Genomic DNA, 18,674 nt, shown 5'->3' on the forward strand with positions numbered 1-18,674 from the left:
AAAAAAAAAAAAAAAGGGTGGCCTATCTCTAATCTGAATGCCCTCTGCCAAAATCAATCAGTTAAAAGTTTCACATTTTAAGCCAGGCACACACCTTTAATCCCAGCACTCAGGAGGCAGAGGCAGGCGGATCTCTGTGAGTTCAAGGCCAGCCTGGTCTACAAGAGCTAGTTCCAGAACAGGCTCCAAAGCTACAGAGAAACCCTGTCTACAAAAACAGAAGTTTTACATTTTAGGAGGACTAGAGTGATGGACTCGGTGGCTGAGAATGCTTTCTGCTCTTACAGGTCCCAGCACCCACAATGGGTGGCTCACTGGCACTCCAGTTCTGAGAGAACTGACGCCCTCTTTTACAATCCACTAACTACACTCAATCTTACGATTTTACCAGTAAAGACTGGGGAATCAGGTGCTGGGGTCAAAGCCTGCTAGCTCAGAGAGGCAGAGAAGTAACCAGCTGACCTTCCTTCTTATCCAGCATCTCAGACAGGTAGCTTCTGCTGTCCCAAACCAAAAAAGTCGCCAGACTCCAAGTCCCTCCTCACTACTTCCTGTATGTTTCTCTGTTTGTCTTCCGGACTCCCTCTTTCTCTGTATGGCTACTTCCTGTCTACTAGTTGCTGACTCCACCTCTTGACCCAAGATTGATTTTATTTAATTAACAAAATCTCAGGGTTCACAGTGTCATCAAATAGTCTGCAACATACAGTGATTGAGTAGCAGCTCCCTTCCTTTTACAAAGTGCGCCTTTGAATAAATAATGTCCACAGTCACCATTACTCCTGTAGTCACCCGTGTCACCGTCCACTCTCTGCTCCTGTGTTAGAATATCTGACAAGAAAGAAAGAAATTGAAGCTGGGCAGTGGTGCACACCTTTAGTCCCAGCACTTGGGAGGCAAAGGCCTGAGGATCTCTAGGTTTCAAGGCCAGCCTGGTCTACATAGTGAGTTCCAGGCCAACCAGGAATACATGAAGAAGCCTTGTCTTGAAAAAGAAGTAATAAAACAAAAGGAAAAAAAGAAAGTAAACTGATTAAATTCATAGCAAGAACATGATGCCAGGATCTGCTAGGCATAGGTGAGAGCCTTCTATTGGGCCATGGCAAACTGGTCATCACATGGCAAGACAGAACAAGCTAACCAGAGAAAACTCACTTCCATTGCCAAGCGACTCCCTTATTAGCCCATTAATCTATGAAGGGGTTAAAGAATTTATGAGAGGAAAAGCCCTCACAACACAAACCCCTCTTAACTCTCACTATGGGGATTCCATTTCAACCAGAGCTTTGGTGGGACATTCACATCACAGCAATCTGCATGCTTCTCATTTGAATGCTAAGTTTGCAGCCCCTGGCATCAGAAAACCTCAAAGGTTTAATCATTGCCTCCCGAAAAGAAAAAGAAAACTAACATTAGCTCAAATTCTAAAAGCTCAAAGGGATTAAAATTCATGTTTATGACAGAAGTCTTACGTAAACTGGGCCAAGGCTTATATCCTCTGGCCTCTTGGACAAGAACCTGGGTGTGCAGGTATTCTTGTTGCTTCAGGCTTGATGCCCTTGATATCAGCTCTGATCATAGACAAAGGCAGAAAGGCTTAAGGGAGTTTCTCCCCAGAGTTTCAGACAGCTCTGGGCCAAGGGTTGCAAGGCATTCTGACAGTGAAGAAGTTGGTGCAGATCTATGGCCCTCTCTGTGTGACACAGGCCCCAGGAGATGTCATATTGCCATGGCAGAAGGTGCATATGTCACACAGTGTCAGGTGACAGCCAAGGGTCTGGCTTCACATTCCATAGTAAAACGTGTTCATATACAACATGTATGTATGCATGTTGGCAGTCAGCTCCAAACCCACCCTGCCTAGCCGTGCTTTGAGAGACTGCTTCACTTCAGCGAAGCACGAGCACAGCAGTCCTGCCTCCACTGTACCTTCTTTCCTTATTGCTTTGGTGGCCCAAGCAGCAAATGACCCTCAGGCTGTCTCGTGTGTATTCCCCCCACCCCGTGTGTGTGTGTGTGTGTGTGTGTGTGTGTGTGTGTGTGTGTGTGTGTGTGTGTGTTGTCTGTCTCATGTGTGTTCATTCTGTGTGTGTGTCTTGTCTCTGTCTTGCATATGTTCACTCTCTGTGTCTGTCTGTCTCACACGTGTGCGTTCTCTATCTTTTATCTGTCTGACGTGGTTTTATTCTGTGAGTGCGTGTGTCTTGTGTCTGTCTCACGTGTTCACCCTCTGTGTGACTGCCTCACATATGTTCATTCTCTCTCCCTCTTCCCCCTCCCTCTCTCCCCTCTTCCCTTCCTCTTTTCTTCTCCCCCAACCCCTTTTTCATTATTAGCACCATGACCCCTAACTGAGGTTATCTGCCCAGTGGCAACTCAGTAGGGTACCAGCTTCCCAGCCCCAACTTGTATTCCTTCAACAAACTTGAGCAGAACTTGCCACTCCTGGGTTCCTGACCTTCAGAATCTAGTAAGGTCATGTTTGTTATCTCCAAGTTTGTTATCTCTGAAGTAAATGTTAAGTGGCCACAGATAGCTGGGACTTGGGGGGCTAGCTCATCTAAAACAGTGAACTCCATGAGATCACTTTGAATCAAAATAACACAAACTCCTGAGAGAGAATATATGTCTTATCTATCTATCTACCTATCTATCTATCTATGTATCTATCTGTCAGTTGTGTGTTATATCCACATGTGTACAAGTGCACACACGTACACATGGAAGAGGTCACATGTCTTCCTTTCTCTCCATTTTGGTGGAGGGTTGGTTTTTCAAGACAGGGTTTCTGTGTAACAACTCTGGCTGTCCTAGAACTCACTTTGTAGACCAGGCTGACCTTGAATTCACAGAGATCCACCCGCCTCTGCCTCCCAAGTGTTGGGATTAAAGACCATCACCACCGCCCTGCTTCTCCTTGTTTTTTGAGACAGGTTCTCTCAATAATCCTGACCTCAGCTGACTGGCCAGTGAGCTCCTGGAATCTGCCTGTCTCTACCCTGGGGTTAGAGGCATGTGCCACCATCTCTGGCTTCTACAGAGGGCCTGGGGACTCACACTCAGGTCCTCTTGCTTACATAGCAAGCACTCTTGCCCACTAAACCATCTCCCCAGGCGTTTTCCTTCCTTGTGACTCCTATTGAAGGTATTCATGGGGTGGCATTTTAAAATACTGCACTTGGATGAGTTTTCGAAACTCAAGTATATTATACAAAGTGATAATTATGTGAAGCAAGATTTTGATTCAGCTCTTTTCAGACCATTAGCAAAAAGAGTATTAGTAAGACATAGTAAAACAATACACTCTTTATTTTACCCATATGATAAGATTATGTATCTTTGCTGGGCGGTGGTGGCACAGGTTTTTAATCCCAGCACTTAGGAGACAGAGGCAAGTGGATCTCTGAATTTAAGGCCAGCCTGGTCTACAGAGTGAGTTCCAGGACAGCCAGAGGTGTTACACAGAGAAACCCTGTCTTGAAAAACAGTGAGGAAGGAAGAAGATGATGTATCTTTATCCCTCTTTTCCTGGCACATGTACCCATACACATCCAAACACAAATTACTTTTTGTGTATGAGTGTCTGCATGTGTATATGCACATTCCATTTGTGACTGGTTCCCAGGAGGCCAGAAGAGGCATCAGATGCCCCAGAATTGGAGTTAGAGGTTGTTGTAAGCCACCATGTTCCCTGCAAGAGCAGCAAGTGTTTTTGACTGCCGAGCCACCTCTTCTGCCCCAATAACATTTGTTTGTTTGTTTGGTTGGTTGGTTTATTTGGTTTTTTGAGACAGGGTTTCTCTGTGTATCCCTGACTGTCCTGAAACTCACTCTGTAAACAAGGCTCGCCTCAAACTCAGAAATCTGGCTGCCTCTACTTCCTGAGTGCTGAGATTAAAGGTGTGTGCTACCACTGCCTGTAACATGTTAAACAGAAAAAGAAAAAGGGAAAAAAATGGGAGACTCAGCCAGGTGGTGGTGGCGCATACCTTTAATCCCAGCACTAGGGAAGAAGAAAAGGGCAGATCTCTGTGAGTTCGAGGCCAGCCTGGTCTACCAAGTGAATTCCAGAACAGGCTCCAAAAAAAGCTATAGAAAAACCCTGTCTCAAATAAATAAAGAAATGGGAGAATCAGAACAACTAGAGTATAGTAAGGGACTTTTCCAACAAGGAACTGACTTTGTGTCATTGTCTGACTTGACAAGCACTCTTAGTAAAGCTGCTTCCTTCACAGTATGCGCTGGTCTCAGGGTGGGGCCATCAGGAAATGGGGTGGAGGTGCAGTGGCACACCGTGTCATTGCGTCTTGTGTCTCCCTTTATGGGCATGTGTTCTATTCAGAGAATGAGCCTTTGTCAAAGAGACACATACTCAGGCCCAGGAATCAGAGAAGCAGAAGGAGGTGTGGTGCATGGGTAACATTAGGCCAGCACTTATCTTCTGCAGTGATTTGAATAGAAATGCCCCCCATAGACTCCTGTGTTTGAATGTTTGACCCACAAGAAGTGGCACTATTAGGAAGTGTGTCACTGTGAAGGTGGCCTGAGGCCTCATATGCTCAAACCATGCCCGGTGTGACTTCTACTGCCTGTGGATCAAGATATAGACTTCTCCAGCATCGTGCCTGCTTGCATACTGCCATGCTTCTCACCACGACAATAATGGAATAACCTCAAACTGTAAACCAGCCCCAGTTAAATGTTCTTTCTGAGCGTTGCCATGGTCATAGCTGGGCAGCCTTTAATCCCAGTACTCAGGAGGCAGAGACAGGTGGATCTCTGTGAAGTCAAGGCCAGCCTGGTTTACAAAGTGAGTTCTAGGATAGCCAGGACTGTTCAACAGAGAAACCCTGTCTCAAAAAACCAAAATAATAATAGTAATAATAATAATAATTCATGGTGTCTCTCCACAGCAATAGAATTCCTAAAACACCTCCCATGCCCCACATCCTGTATACAGATCTCTTTTGTATTCCACCCTAAGCAGAAATAGATGATCAGAATTCGGAGAAGTATCTTCACAGCCTAGGCAAACTGACATGATACTAAGTTTGTGTAGCTGAAGTATCCTCACTAATAAACAAACCTTGTTCATGTGCTATCCATGGAGGTGAGTGAGTGTTGCATATTCTGGGAAACACGTCCAGTATTACAGGGAAGAGATGCGCAGAGGGGACTCACTGGCCAATAACTACCATATCTCAGAAGCACACAGTGGTTCTTGCTCATCCTTCATTGACCTGTACTCGGTCACATGGCCTCGAGCTGGCAAGTGGCCCACACATAAGCAGCATTTCTCAGGATAAGCCCTAGTTGTCCTGGAACTCAGAGATCACCTGCCTTTGCCTCCTGAGTGCTGCATTTAGAGGCGTGCGCCACCACTGCCGGCTCTGCAGATTGTTCTTTGAGTCCAATAGAAAACAGAAAATATGAAGCCCTGGGCTTCATGTTTAGTCACACACACACACACACAAAAAAAGAGGGTAGGGAAGGAATCGATAAACCATACATGATGGTCCCTACTATACAATATATAGTCACTTAAAAGCTAATAGGTTGTTAGCTTAATTCTTACCACCAAGAAAACAGAGAAGAGAAAGAAAGGAAAAAAATGAAAAAATGTTGGAAAGCATTTTCCGTGCCTATATATATAATAAAATAAAATAATTTTAGGAGCCAGGCGATGGTGGCGCACGCCTTTAATCCCAGCACTCGGGAGGGAGAGGCAGGCGGATCTCTGTGAGTTTGAGACCAGCCTGGTCTACAAAGCTAGTTCCAGGACAGGCTCCAAAGCCACAGAGAAACCCTGTCTCGAAAAACCAAAATAATAATAATAATTTTAGGTATGTTTCCCTAATATCTACATTTTAAAAAACGCTCTAGGGGGGCAGCACACATCTATAGTTAATTACCTTGGAAGCTAAGGTAGAAGGATCACTTGTGAGTTCCATGCCAGCCTAGGCAACATAGTGAGACCTCTATATCAAAAAGAAAGAAAAAGGAAAAAAAGTCCTCCCACCAGTCAAATGGCTTCCAATGCTTTGTTGTCAGCAACATCAGAGGAGGACTGAACTGAGGCCGAATGAAATTTAAGACTAGTCAGGTGGTGGTGGCGCACGCCTTTAATCCCAGAACTTGAAGGCAGAGGCAGGCAGATCTCTGTGAGTTCGAGGCCAGCCTGGTCTACAAGAGCTAGTTCCAGGACAGGCACCAAAAACTAGAGAAATCCTATCTCGAAAATCAAAAAAAAAAAAGATATAATTCTAGTAAAATCTGTACTTATGATATTAATATGCATATTTGACCAATTGTGCTTAATAATTGTAATCACACTTTAATACAGAAATTTCTCTTAGCGCCTGTGGTCATACAAAGTAAAAATTATAGTAGCACTCAGAAGAGAAGTATAGTCAGATAGGACAAAAGACTTTCCAGCCAAAGAAATGTGTAATAGGGCTGGAGAGATGGCTCAGAGGTTAAGAGCATTGCCTGCTCTTTCAAAGGTCCTGAGTTCAATTCCCAGCATCCACATGGTGGCTCACAACCATCTGTAATGGGGTCTGGTGCCCTCTTCTGGCCTGCAGGCATACACACAGACAGAATATTGTATACATAATACATAAATAAAATATTTTAAAAAAGAAATGTGTAATAGCATTGACACAGTGTGCTTGATGTGGGGGGGGGGTGGCGGCGGGGAGGGACGAAATCCTTTCCAGAAAAATATGAAGTTGGGGCAGGGGTGGGTATGGTACTGCACACCTTTAATCATAGCACTTAGGAGGCAGAGGCAGAGGCAGAGGGATCTCTGTGAATACTAGGCCAACCTGGTCTTCATAACAAGTTCCAGGACAGCTAGAGCTACATAGAGAGACCCTGTCACACACACACACACACACACACACACACACGAAAAGATTGGGAAGGGATGAGGTGGCAGACAAGAAGCACACTGCAGTGGCCAGCTTCTGCTCTTCCAGAAAGGGTGCTGATGGGGAGATGCTGAAGTTTAGTTGTAAAAACAGACCTGAGAAAAACTCAAGAGGTGAAAGAGAGGGTAAGAGAATGAATGACCCAAGGCCAAACACAGCCATGGCATAACACAGTTCAGGGGTGAGAAGAAAAAAGGGAGAGAGACAGAAAACAGCACAGGTCTCAGCGCCATGCTGAAGTGCAGCCTGAAGAGAAGGGCTGGGAATGTGCACAGTCGTTTGGCACTGGGGAAGTCTGCTCTTCCCGGCAGATAGCCCTAGTGCAGTGTTCAGGAGCCATCTTTAAAAGGTTTTGACTCTGGCTGGGGGTGGTGGTGGAGCAAGCAGCTCTCTCTGAGTTCAAGGCTAGCTGGTCCACACAGTCAGGCCTACTCAGAGAAACCCTGTCTCAAAGAAAAGGAAAAAAAAGGTCTTGCCTCTGCTTACTGCTTTGGAAGTCAAAGGTCACCACATTTTCCTGTCTCTTGGAACTGCAAGCAGAGTCATAGCAGACCCACCAAATGTTGGTCTTGAAAGAGTAGACTGAATCCAAAATGCTAAGAGATCATGTGGTGGGAAGGTGTTTTGAGATCCAAAGCTAGCATACAGGTTCTTACACGGGAATTTCAGAAGAGCGGGCATCTCAGAAGGCACTAGAGCCTCCAGTACCAATGCTGCCATAGGAGTGTGCAGATGAAATAAGCCCCCAATAAACTGGTGCTGTAGAACCTCTGTTCCACTCCAGCACATCCTGGAGCAAGGCAGCTAAGAGTCCAACTGGCTGTGCCCACAAACCACTCCCTCTGGTGGCTAGCCTAGTGACCCAGAGAAGGAGGAAAGGCCAATAGTGCATGACCTGTGACCTCTCTCTCCAAAGGGAACTGCCGGTCTCAGGAACAGTAAGTGCCCAGTCAGCTGGTAACTTTCACCTCTACTGACACAGCTGATCTCTGACGGAAAGGAAACTAGTATGGTTTTTGTTCATTTTAGTAAATGTTTAAATTGTCATACCTGTTTGGTTGAATAATTACAGTTTTTCTTTTACATCTTACTTAATTTCCTCACTTTTTTTTTGTTTTTCGAGACAGGGTTTCTCTGTGGTTTTGGAGCCTGTCCTGGAACTAGCTCTGTAGACCAGGCTGGTCTCGAACTCACAGAAATCCGCCTGCCTCTGCCTCCCGAGTGCTGGGATTAAAGGCGTGCGCCACCACCGCCCGGCAATTTCCTCACTTCTTAATGTCTAATTTTTTTTATTTTTTTTTTTTTATTTTTTTTTTTGGTTTTTCGAGACAGGGTTTCTCTGTGGTTTTGGAGCCTGACCTGGAACTAGCTCTTGTAGACCAGGCTGGTCTCGAACTCACAAAGATCCGCCTGCCTCTGCCTCCCGAGTGCTGGGATTAAAGGCGTGCGCCACCACCGCCCGGCTTAATGTCTAATTTTTAATCCTCTCATCTTCTCTTTAAAATCTTTGACCGAACCATTTTTTTCCCATTCCTTTTCTAAGTTTGTTGTGGTGTGTGTGTGTGTGTGTGTGTGTGTGTTGGGGGGGCATGTTTCGAGACAGGGTTTTCCAGTAGTTATGGAGCCAGTCACTCTTTAGACCAGGCTGACCTTGAACTCATAGAGATCCCTCTGCCTCTGCCTCCCGCCAAGTGCTGGGATTAAAGGTGTGTGCCATCACTGCCAGGCAAGGTTTTTTTTTGAGATTTTTTTATTTTTATTTTATGTATAAGAGTGTTTCCCTGTGTCCGTGTGTGCGTGTGTGTGTGTGTGTGTGTGTGTGTGTGTGTGTGTGTATGGTGTGTACAGTGCCCACAGAGGCCAGAAGAGGGCGCCAGATCTTCTGGACCTGATGCTCCAGATGGATGTGAGCAGCTATGTCAGTGCTGGAAACTGAGCCAGGTCCTTGGCAAGAGGAGCCAGTGCTCCCCAGAGCTGAGCTGACTCTTCAGCTTCCTCCCACCCCCTTATTCTTTCTCATCTGCTTTTATAATCTCTAATTGGATTTTTTCACTTCCCTTTTATTTTTCCTTTTTTGTTTTCTTTTATAGTATTTTTCTATATGTTCTTCTTGTTGACTAGTAGTTACACACACCTTCCATTCTTTCTGACATTTTCTGATCTCTGATCACTGGCTTTAATTGACTACAATTGTATGCATTTTTATATCTGGTTGGTTTGTGTGTTATTGCTGCTAGAGGTTTTCCTTCTCTGAGTGCTACTGGAGATTGAGCCTCCCAAAAGAAGACTGTTCCCTGAGGTCACCAGATAAAACATAGGGACATTTCCAGAACAAACAAACAAACAACCCACAAAATACAACACAGAAACACCAGGAAGAGGCAACACAGTGCTTCTGAGAGATGGTAACTGCTCAGTCACCAACCCCAAGAATACTGAAATGAGCCGGGCGGTGGTGGCACACGCCTTTAATCCCAGCACTCAGGAGACAGAGGCAGGCAGATCTCTGTGAGTTTGAGGCCAGTCTAGTCTATAAGAGCTAATTCCAGGACAGGCTCCAAAGCTACAAAGAATTCTGTCTCAAAAAAACCAAAAAAGAAAAAAAAAAGAATACTGAAATGATCACAGTCCCAACAAAGATTCATAAACCTAGCTCTAAAAATCATCAGTGGCCGGGCGGTGGTGGCGCACGCCTGTAATCTCAGCACTTGGGAGGCAGAGACAGGCGGATCTCTGTGAGTTCGAGACCAGCCTGGTCTACCAAGGGAGTTCCAGGACAGGCTCCAAAGCCACAGAGAAACCCTGTCTCAAAAAAACCAAAATAAATAAATAAATAAATAAATAAATAAAAAAATAAATCATCAGTGACTTAAAAACAAGTAACTAGTCCAGAGCTGCAAGATGATTCAATGTGTAAAGACATTTGGCACCAAGTGATGACCTGAGTTTCGTATCTCCAGTCCACATAGTGAAAGGAGAGAACCAACTCCTGAAGATTGTCCAATGACTTCCACACCTGCACTGTAGCATATGCGCACATACGTGTGGATGCACAAACACAGACACACACACACTGTGACAGTTTTGTCAGTTTAGCACAAATTATAGTCACCTGGGGAAAGGGGACCACAATAGAAGAATTGCCTCCATCAGACTGACTTGTAGGCATGTGGGACATTTTCTTGCTTAATAATTGATGTGGGAGGAGCTGGAGAGATGGCTCAGAGGTTAAGAGCATTGCCTGCTCTACCAAAAGTCATGAATTCAATTCCCAGCAACCACATGGTGGCTCACAACCATCTGTAATGGAGTCTGGTGCCTTCTTCTTGCCTGCAGGTATATACACAGAATATTGTATACATAATAACTAAATATTTTTAAAAAATTGATGTGAGAGGGTGCAGCCCAATGTGGGCTGTGACATCTTTGGGCAGGTGGTCCTGGACTGTTTAAAAAGTGGGCTAAACAAACCATAGAAAACAAGCCAGTAAGCAGTATTGTTCCATGGTTTCCTCTTCAGTTCCTGCCTCCAGGTTCTTGCTTTGAGTTCTTGCCCTGGCTTTCTTTAATGGTGTACAATAATCTGTAATTGAAATAAACACTTTCCTCTACAAGTTGCTTTGGGTCCAAATGCTTTATCACAACAGAGACACACTATAACACATACACACGTAATTTTGAAATTCATATGCATACGGATGACAAAAGCAAGCAAGGCTAGCTGTAGTTGTCTCTGATAATGCAGTCTCCAAGCCAAGATTAGTCAGCAGAGATACAGGAAGGAATAACTCACACAGGGCAGGAAGATGGCAGAGTCCATGTGCTAGACTCTGCAGTGGGGTAACCCGGAGAGAAACGGCCTTCAGAAAAGGTTAAGAAACGACACGAATCTGGGGGGCTGGAGAGATGGCTCAGTGGTTAAGAGCATTGCCTGCTCTTCTAAAGGTCCTGAGTTCAATTCCCGGCAACCACATGGTGGCTCACAACCATCTGTAAAGAGGTCTGGTGCCCTCTTCCGGCCTGCAGGCATACACACAGACAGAATATTGTATACATAATAAATAAATAAAATAAATATTTAAAAAAAGAAAAAAGAAACGACACGAATCTGCACTTAAACTGCAAAATACAAACCACAACAGGAAAGACTCCAGTCTGTCCTGGAGGGACTAGAATGTTCTGGGAGCTGTCCTTACCCAATACTGCACTCGTAGCTTACTTTAAAATGGTATGTCAGTTATGTTAGGCCTTAGCCAAAGTTGGTTGACTCAACATTGCAAACGAGACTTTGGGTGATTGCCCAGGTAGTCAGTTGTCTCTATCAATTGTTGCACATTTTGAATATATCTTGTTTGTTAAGTAATATTTATTCCCTTTTCAGATCTTTGATGGAGTTGAAGATTATATAATTGTAGTTACTCTCTACATTATTCAGACTCCTTGAGATAGAATGTTGAGCAAAACTTTTGTTCTCAATATTGTTTGTTATATTTATTATTTGTTATTATTGTATATAGTTGTATTTGGTTTAGTTCTGTCTTATTTAGACAAAAGGGGGGAGATGTAGGGATAAGTCCCGCCCCTTAGGGGGCGTGTTCGCCTCGGGCTAATGTTTATTTATAAATCTGGCGAGCAAGCACTTGCTTCTGCTTTCCTGGTCTCCGCTGGAACAGTGGTTCTGTAAGTCTATTTCTCCATTAAAGTTGTATATATTTTTACAATCTGTATTCGTTTACGCCGTTACATTTCTGAGAGAATCTCAGAAAGTTGGCACTGTTCTTGGTGATTTATCGAGGGGAGAAACTTGCACATCAATAATGGCGGGAGAGTAGATGCCTGGAAACTCCTTCCTGGAACCTCCCAGAGCAGTGGTGGGATACCATTTTTGTTTGTTTGTTTGTTTTGAGACAGGGTTTCTCTGTGTTTCTCTGGCTGTCCTGGAACTCCCTCTGTAGACCAGGCTGCCCTTGAACGCACAGAGATTCATCTGCCTCTGCCTCCCAAGTGCTGGGATAAAAGGTGTGCACCACTACCATCTGGCAAGATGCCATTTTTAAAAGACCCTTTGAGGTCTAGGGAGATGCTTCAGTTGGCAAAGTATTTGCTGAAAAAGTGAGAAGACGTGAGTTTGAATCCCTAACAGTGGCTGAATCCCCATGTTAGGTGGAGGCAGGAGGATCCCAGAGACAGGAGGATCCCTGGGGCAGCTGGTTTTGCCAGTGAGCTCCCTGTTCAACAAGTACACTGTCCCTGGACATGGCTAATTGAGTAAAGATGCTGCTTCTCCAAGTTTGAGCCTCGCAACCCACTGATAGAGGAAGAGAACCAGCCCCCAGAAGTTGTGCTCTGACCTCCACACATGTGCCACGGCGCAATGCACGCATATACTACAAGTACAAAACCAATGCACGCATATACTACAAGTACAAAACCAATGCACGCATATACTACAAGTACAAAACCGAAGAGAAGACCAGGCCCCAGAAGATGTCAGCTAACTCATGGTCTGCCAGAATATCCAGGGACTAAATTGGGAAAGGTGGCAGCAGCTTTCAGAAGAGCCGAGCGACACCCAAGCATGTCTAGCTTCAGTGGCAAAGCGACCTCTCCAAAGCAGGAGACCATGTCCAGGGTCCTTCTTGGAAGGTTTGACTTGCCTAGGGGAGCTCCCACCTCAAGAGGCTGACTGTGGGAGCCATGGTTTGGTTAAAGCAGGCTCCAAAAATCTTCATTGTTTTCAGTAAAGAGCATTTAAACCGGGCATGGTGGCGCACGCCTGCCTGCCTTTAATCCCAGCACTCTGGATTAAATCTGGGCAGGCAGATCTCTGTGTCTGAGGCCAGCCTTCCTTTTTACACAGTTGAGTTCCAGTACAGCCAAGGAATCAAAAAACTGAGATACCCTGAATCAAAAAACTAGCAAAACAACAAAAGCAACAACAAAAATTAAATTTTTGTTTAAATTGCCAACAGACGAAGGTAATAGTACTGAGGGGGCGGGGAGAGGAGACACCAAGCCAACCCTCATCCAGGCTGGAACAGCCCCAGGGAGCTACTTTTAAAACAACCCCGCTCCAATTTACTGTACTGGACTTTGTTGAATTCCCATGGGAGCCTTTACCCCTTGGGAGGAGTGAATGGGGTTTGAACTGAGGGGGAACTGAGGTTTGGACAGAAGGAGTGGTGGTGGGTAGCTTTGGAGCCTGTCCTGGCACTAACTCTATAGACCAGGCTGGCCTTGAACTCACAGAGATCTGCCTGCCTCTACCTCCCAAGTGCTGGAATTAAAGGGATGTGCCACCTCCACCCCACCCCCGGCTTCTTTCAAGTTACTTTTTCAGCCAAAGTTTTCATTGTAGAGGGTTTTCACTTCCTTGATTAAGTTTATCCCAAGTATTTTAGGTTTTTTCCCCCCTCAGTTTTGAATAGGGTTTTTTTTTTATTCAAGGTCCCTTCCCTATTCAATGGATGTCCTGAAACTCTGAAACTGTTTGAGAAAAAAAAATAGTGAAATCGCTTCAAGACACAAGCATAAGAAAGAATGGTCTAAATGTAGGCATTCACATGTACAACACAAACCTACAGATGAATCTCCGTGGAGGATATTAACACAAAAGTTCTCAATCCTGAAGAGATGACTCTGAGGACCCGGGTTTGATTCCCAGCACCTATGTGGGCTCTCATCTGTAACTCCAGTTTCAGAGGACCCAGTGCTATTTTCTGGCCTCCATGAGCACTAGGCATCCACATGGTGCACAGACATACATGTAGGCAAAATACCTACATACAAAAGAGAAAATAAGTTTTTGGGTTTCTTCTTCTTCTTTTCTTTCAGACAGGGTTCCTCTGTGTAGTCCTCTCTGTCCTGGAACTCACTCTGTAGTTCAAGCTAGCCTCGAACTCAGAGATCCACATGCCTCTGCCTCCCCAAGTGCTGGGATTAAAGGTCTGCACCACAACGCCCAGATTTGCGCCCCTATTTACAAAGGACATAATCCTATACTTAAAAGACAATGAAGACTCGAAGGGCCAGCAAGATGGCTCATCAGGTAAAGGAAGAATTCTTTCTTATAAAAATACGCCTTTAATCCCAGAACTCGGGAGGCAGAGGTAGGTGAATCTCTGTGAGTTCGAGGCCAGCTTGGTCTACAAGAGCTAGTTCCAGGACAACCTCTAAAGCTACAGAGAAACCTTGTCTCGAAAAACCAAAAATAAATAAATAAATAAAAATAAACTCTAGGGGCTGGAGAGATGGCTCAGAGGTTAAGAGCATTGCCTGCTCTTCCAAAGGTCCTGAGTTCAATTTCCAGCAACCACATGGTGACTCACAACCATCTGTAATGAGATCTGGTGCCCTCTTCTGGCCTGCACCACAGACAGAATATTGTATACATAATAAATAAATAAATATTTTTTAAAAAAGGTCTTGCCCTTAACAAAAAAAAATAAAAAATAAAAAAATAAACTCTAGCTGGGCATAGTGCCTTTACTCCCAGCACTAAGGAGGCAGAGGCAGGCATGAGTTTGAGGTCATCCTGGTCTATATAGTGAGTCCCTGGCCAGCCAAGGCTATATAGTAAGACCCTGCCTCAAAAAAAAAAAAAAGCACCATCAGCGAAAGATACAAAACCAACATACAAAAATAACATGCATCAGTAATGAGTTTGTTGAGGAAAAATTGGTGGTGGGGTGCCCCATTTGCAATAGTGTCAACAAAATAAAATACACTTGACACAACCCCGTTCCCTTTCACTTTTCCCCCATGGCCTCTAGCTGAGCAGTGAACCCAGCAACTTGTGCTTTCTATGCAAATGCTCCTCCACTGAGCTGAACCTCCAACCCCCAGCTCGCACTTCAAAGGGAATAAGAAACAGGTTCTGGAACCAAACATGAATGGCCACCATCTGGCAGCACAGACTCAGGGTACCCCAACAGCTGCCAGATGACACATGTCCCTGCCCTGGCTGGTCCTCTAGCTGGGAGCCTGCTCAGCATACTGTGCAAAAGGATTGGAGAGAAGAGGTAATGGTTCTTCCTCCCGAGAATTTTGTACTCTTCGACCAACATCTCTGCAATTTCCTCCTCCCCCACCTCTGTAATGCCAGGTCTGCTGTAGATCCCATACAGAAGAAAATACACAGCATTCACCTTTGAATAACAGCATAGCAATCCCGCCTATGTTGAGGGACTCCCTCCCCTTTCAAGACTGAATAGTATTCTTCGTGTATCTAAACCACCTTTCCCATCCATCTGCTGATGGATACTGAGTGTGGACATCTCAGCCGGGCAGTGGTGGCTCACATCTTTAATCCCAGCACTCAGGAGGCAGAGGCAGGCGGGTCTCTGTGAGTTCAAGGTCAGTGTGGTCTACAAAGTGAGTTCCCTGTCAGCCAGGACTATTACACAGAGAAACCCTGTCTCGTAAAAACAAAAAAACAAAACAAAAAAGTGTGGAAAGTGTGGTGGACATCTCTTTGACAAACTGAGGTCAACTTTTTGGGGAAACACCAAAGTTGGATTACTAGACTGATGGGAGTCTTTTTGAAACTGCTGAGGAGACCTTCTGGCTTCCACGTTTTGCCTTAAATTGGTATCTGTCTGACCTGAGACTGTTTTTTTCTCTTCCACAATAGAAAATCAATAATATCCATCAACAACGAATTAGCCCTGTAGTCCTTAAATCACCATTTCCTGTCACAAGCCAGAGCGACTCCTTCAAACCACAGCCAGCTCGGATTTCCCATAAGGCATTTCGGTATCCTTGCTACAGCACTTAGGTGTGATGACGCCCACTTATTCTGGGTAGCGAGTCCTGCTGTCTCCTGGCCAGTGTGCTCCGTTTCCAAAATCTCACTCACCCAGAGTCCATTTCTTAGACAGCTCCACGTGTCTTGTCCTTGGAGAGTAGGCTACGAAAGGAGAAGCTGTGTGCAGATTCTCTTAAGGAACCGCTCCCAGGAGAGACTGGAAACTGAACAGGAGACACCTGGGAGGGAGGGGAAGGCAGAGCGAGCAAGGGGATCGGAGCTGCAGCCTCATCCCACAGGGAGCTTTGGAGTGTCAACCACACCTTGGGGTTTGTCCTGACTTGTTGCAAGGGAGCTGGCCTTTCATACTCCCACTGGGTCCCTGGTTAAGAGCCATCCCAGGGTGGGCGGATGTTAGTTCCCAGACACTTTTACCTCCTGGTGCCTGGGGGCAAAGGAGCCTTGGTAGCCCCAAAGGAGAACTTTGAAGGGAGTCTCTTCTGGTATGGACTGTGAAGACAAAGGCAACAAAACTGGGCAGGGCAAACCACAAAAGGGGAACCCAAGCTGCCGTGGAGGGGGTTGGGACTCAGTGATCGGCTTGTGCATAAAGCCCTGGATTCAGTCTCCTGCACGAGTCGGGGAGCCTGGAGGAGCACCCACAACTTCCTCCCTTCCCTCCTTAGCTGTCTCTCTGTCTCCAGTTGTAAGGAAGCCAAATGCACCCTAGGGAGTGGAGAGACACACGACCTGGTCAACTGTTAACCTGATGCTCTGGGAACGCTGTGGTGACCTGCAACCTGGAGACCTCCACAGCTTGGCCCATCCTTTGATCAGACCTCGTGGTGTCCTGTGATCACAGGGGCCTATGCTCTCTGGGGTCAGAAGGAACTGAACTTGTTGGAAGAGCTACTGTCTCATTCTTCACTGGCTTGGAACACAGCCTCTTCCGGGGGGGGGGGCATATGTTTGCTTTGCTGTGTGTTGCCACGCAGGTGGGGCAGTCACACACCATCCGGCAGACTGACTATGCCCAGTGGCTAGAAGGGAAATCATGTGGTGTATTTAGTTGAATATTGACCAGACACTTTTCCTTTTTTTTTTTTTTTTTTTTTTTTGATTTTGATTTTTCAAGACAGGGTTTCTCTGTTGTCACAAACTCACAGAGATCCGCCTGCCTCTGCCTCTCAAGTGCTGGGATTAAAGGCGTGCGCCACCACTACCCAGCTCCCAGCCTTACTTTCTTCTTCTTCTTTTTTTTTTTTTTTTTTCGAGACAGGGTTTCTCTGTGGCTTTGGAGCCTGTCCTGGAACTAGCTCTGTAGACCAGGCTGGTCTCGAACTCACAGAGATTCACCTGCCTCTGCCTCCCGAGTGCTGGGATTAAAGGCGTGCGCCACCACCGCCCGGCACTTTCTTCTTTTTCAAGGTTAATTTGATCGCGCGCTTACCACAGAAGCCAGAAGAGGGCATTGGATTCCCTGAAGCTGGAGCTACAGGCAGTTGTGAGCAGCTTGATGTGGGCGCTGAATCAATCTCAAGTCCCCTGAGAGAGCAGTAAGTGCCTTTAGCCAGCCCCTCTGATTGTCCTCACTGCTAGTGCTGGTCTGGGTGACCTCATCTGCCATCATTGGGCAAGGAAGTTCTGTCTCCATGGTTACTAGATGTCCTGTTAACCAGATCTGACAGACACCTGGGGTACCACAGAGCTGGGGTGTGGTGCCTCTGCAGGCAGCATCTGAGGCTCTGCTAAAAAGCCTGATTATCTCAAGACCCTGCAATCTTTTCCTTCCTTCTAGAAGATCAAAGCTCTGTGGGCTGGTCAACTCCATAGTGCCTCAGTCCTTCTGGGCCTGTTCTCTCCTTTTTTTTTTAAAATGATTTATTTATTTTTACTTTCTGTGAATTGGTATTTTGGGAAGGTGTCAGATCCCCTGGAGGTAGAGTTACCAGCAGTTGCAAGCTGCCATGGGGGTGCTGGGAAGTGAACCCAGGTCCTCTGGAAGAACCGCCAGTGCTCTTAACTGCTGAGCCATCTCTCTAGCCCCCTCGGCCTGTTCTTTCCCACTCTTCTTGGGGAAAAGCTATCTTGGCCTGGATTTTTTGTTTGGCCCAGACTCTCTCTCCTTAGCCTCATGCTGTTTTAAGCCATTTATTCCAGCCAACCTTAGTGCATGTCATTCCGGAATATACCAGTTCATCCTCCAGGAGAGTCTGGCTCTTCTGGCAGGTGTCCCTGATTCTCTGGGGCAGTGTCAGCCTGAACCAATGCTCTGCTCTCCCAGTCCTGTCTTCACGGGTGAGCTTGCTGAAGACAGTGCCCAGGCACTACTCAGGCCTCTACCCCCAGCACTGGTGCATTCAGAGGGGTCAATTAACATAGGATGGTCTCATTTCCCCAGTCCTCCACATCCCTTAATGCACTGTGGGTTGTTTTTTTTTTTTTTTTTTTTTTGCCAGTCTCCTGAATTCTTGGACCCTCACTTTTCTAGCCTTTAATGGTAAGCATGCCAGGTGCCTGCTCATTTGCATCTCCCCCCTCCCCCGCCAGACAAGCAATGGATGATGTGTCCACACCAGCAGCAGATGTCCAGAGGCCTGTGCAGCACCATAGTCGCGGCCTGCCCTCTGCTGGTCACAAGATTTCCAGGGGGCAGTAGCAGCTCAGTCCTAAGCAGGAGTGGACTCTTCATTCTTCTGTACCTTGTGAAATCCTTTGGTATTCCACAACGAAGTCCTTCTCAAAATAATATTTTAAAATGTGCAACAATGAAGTACGTCAACTATAAACGAAACTGATCATAATGGAAAGCAGGTGTCAGCGATTTGGGGAAACCGTAGCTACACAGTTTATAAATGACCGGAGTAAGGCAGCATATACACAGTAAACCTGATCCCGCTGCACAGGCCTTGTCACTACAATTTAAAAATGAGGAGAAGCGTGCAGTGTGGAGTGTTTCCACCTTTAACCCCAGCACCAGGGAGGCAGAAGCAGGC

The sequence above is a fragment of the Microtus pennsylvanicus genome, chromosome 11, assembly GCF_037038515.1.
Source record: "Microtus pennsylvanicus isolate mMicPen1 chromosome 11, mMicPen1.hap1, whole genome shotgun sequence".
NCBI lineage: Eukaryota > Metazoa > Chordata > Mammalia > Rodentia > Cricetidae > Microtus > Microtus pennsylvanicus.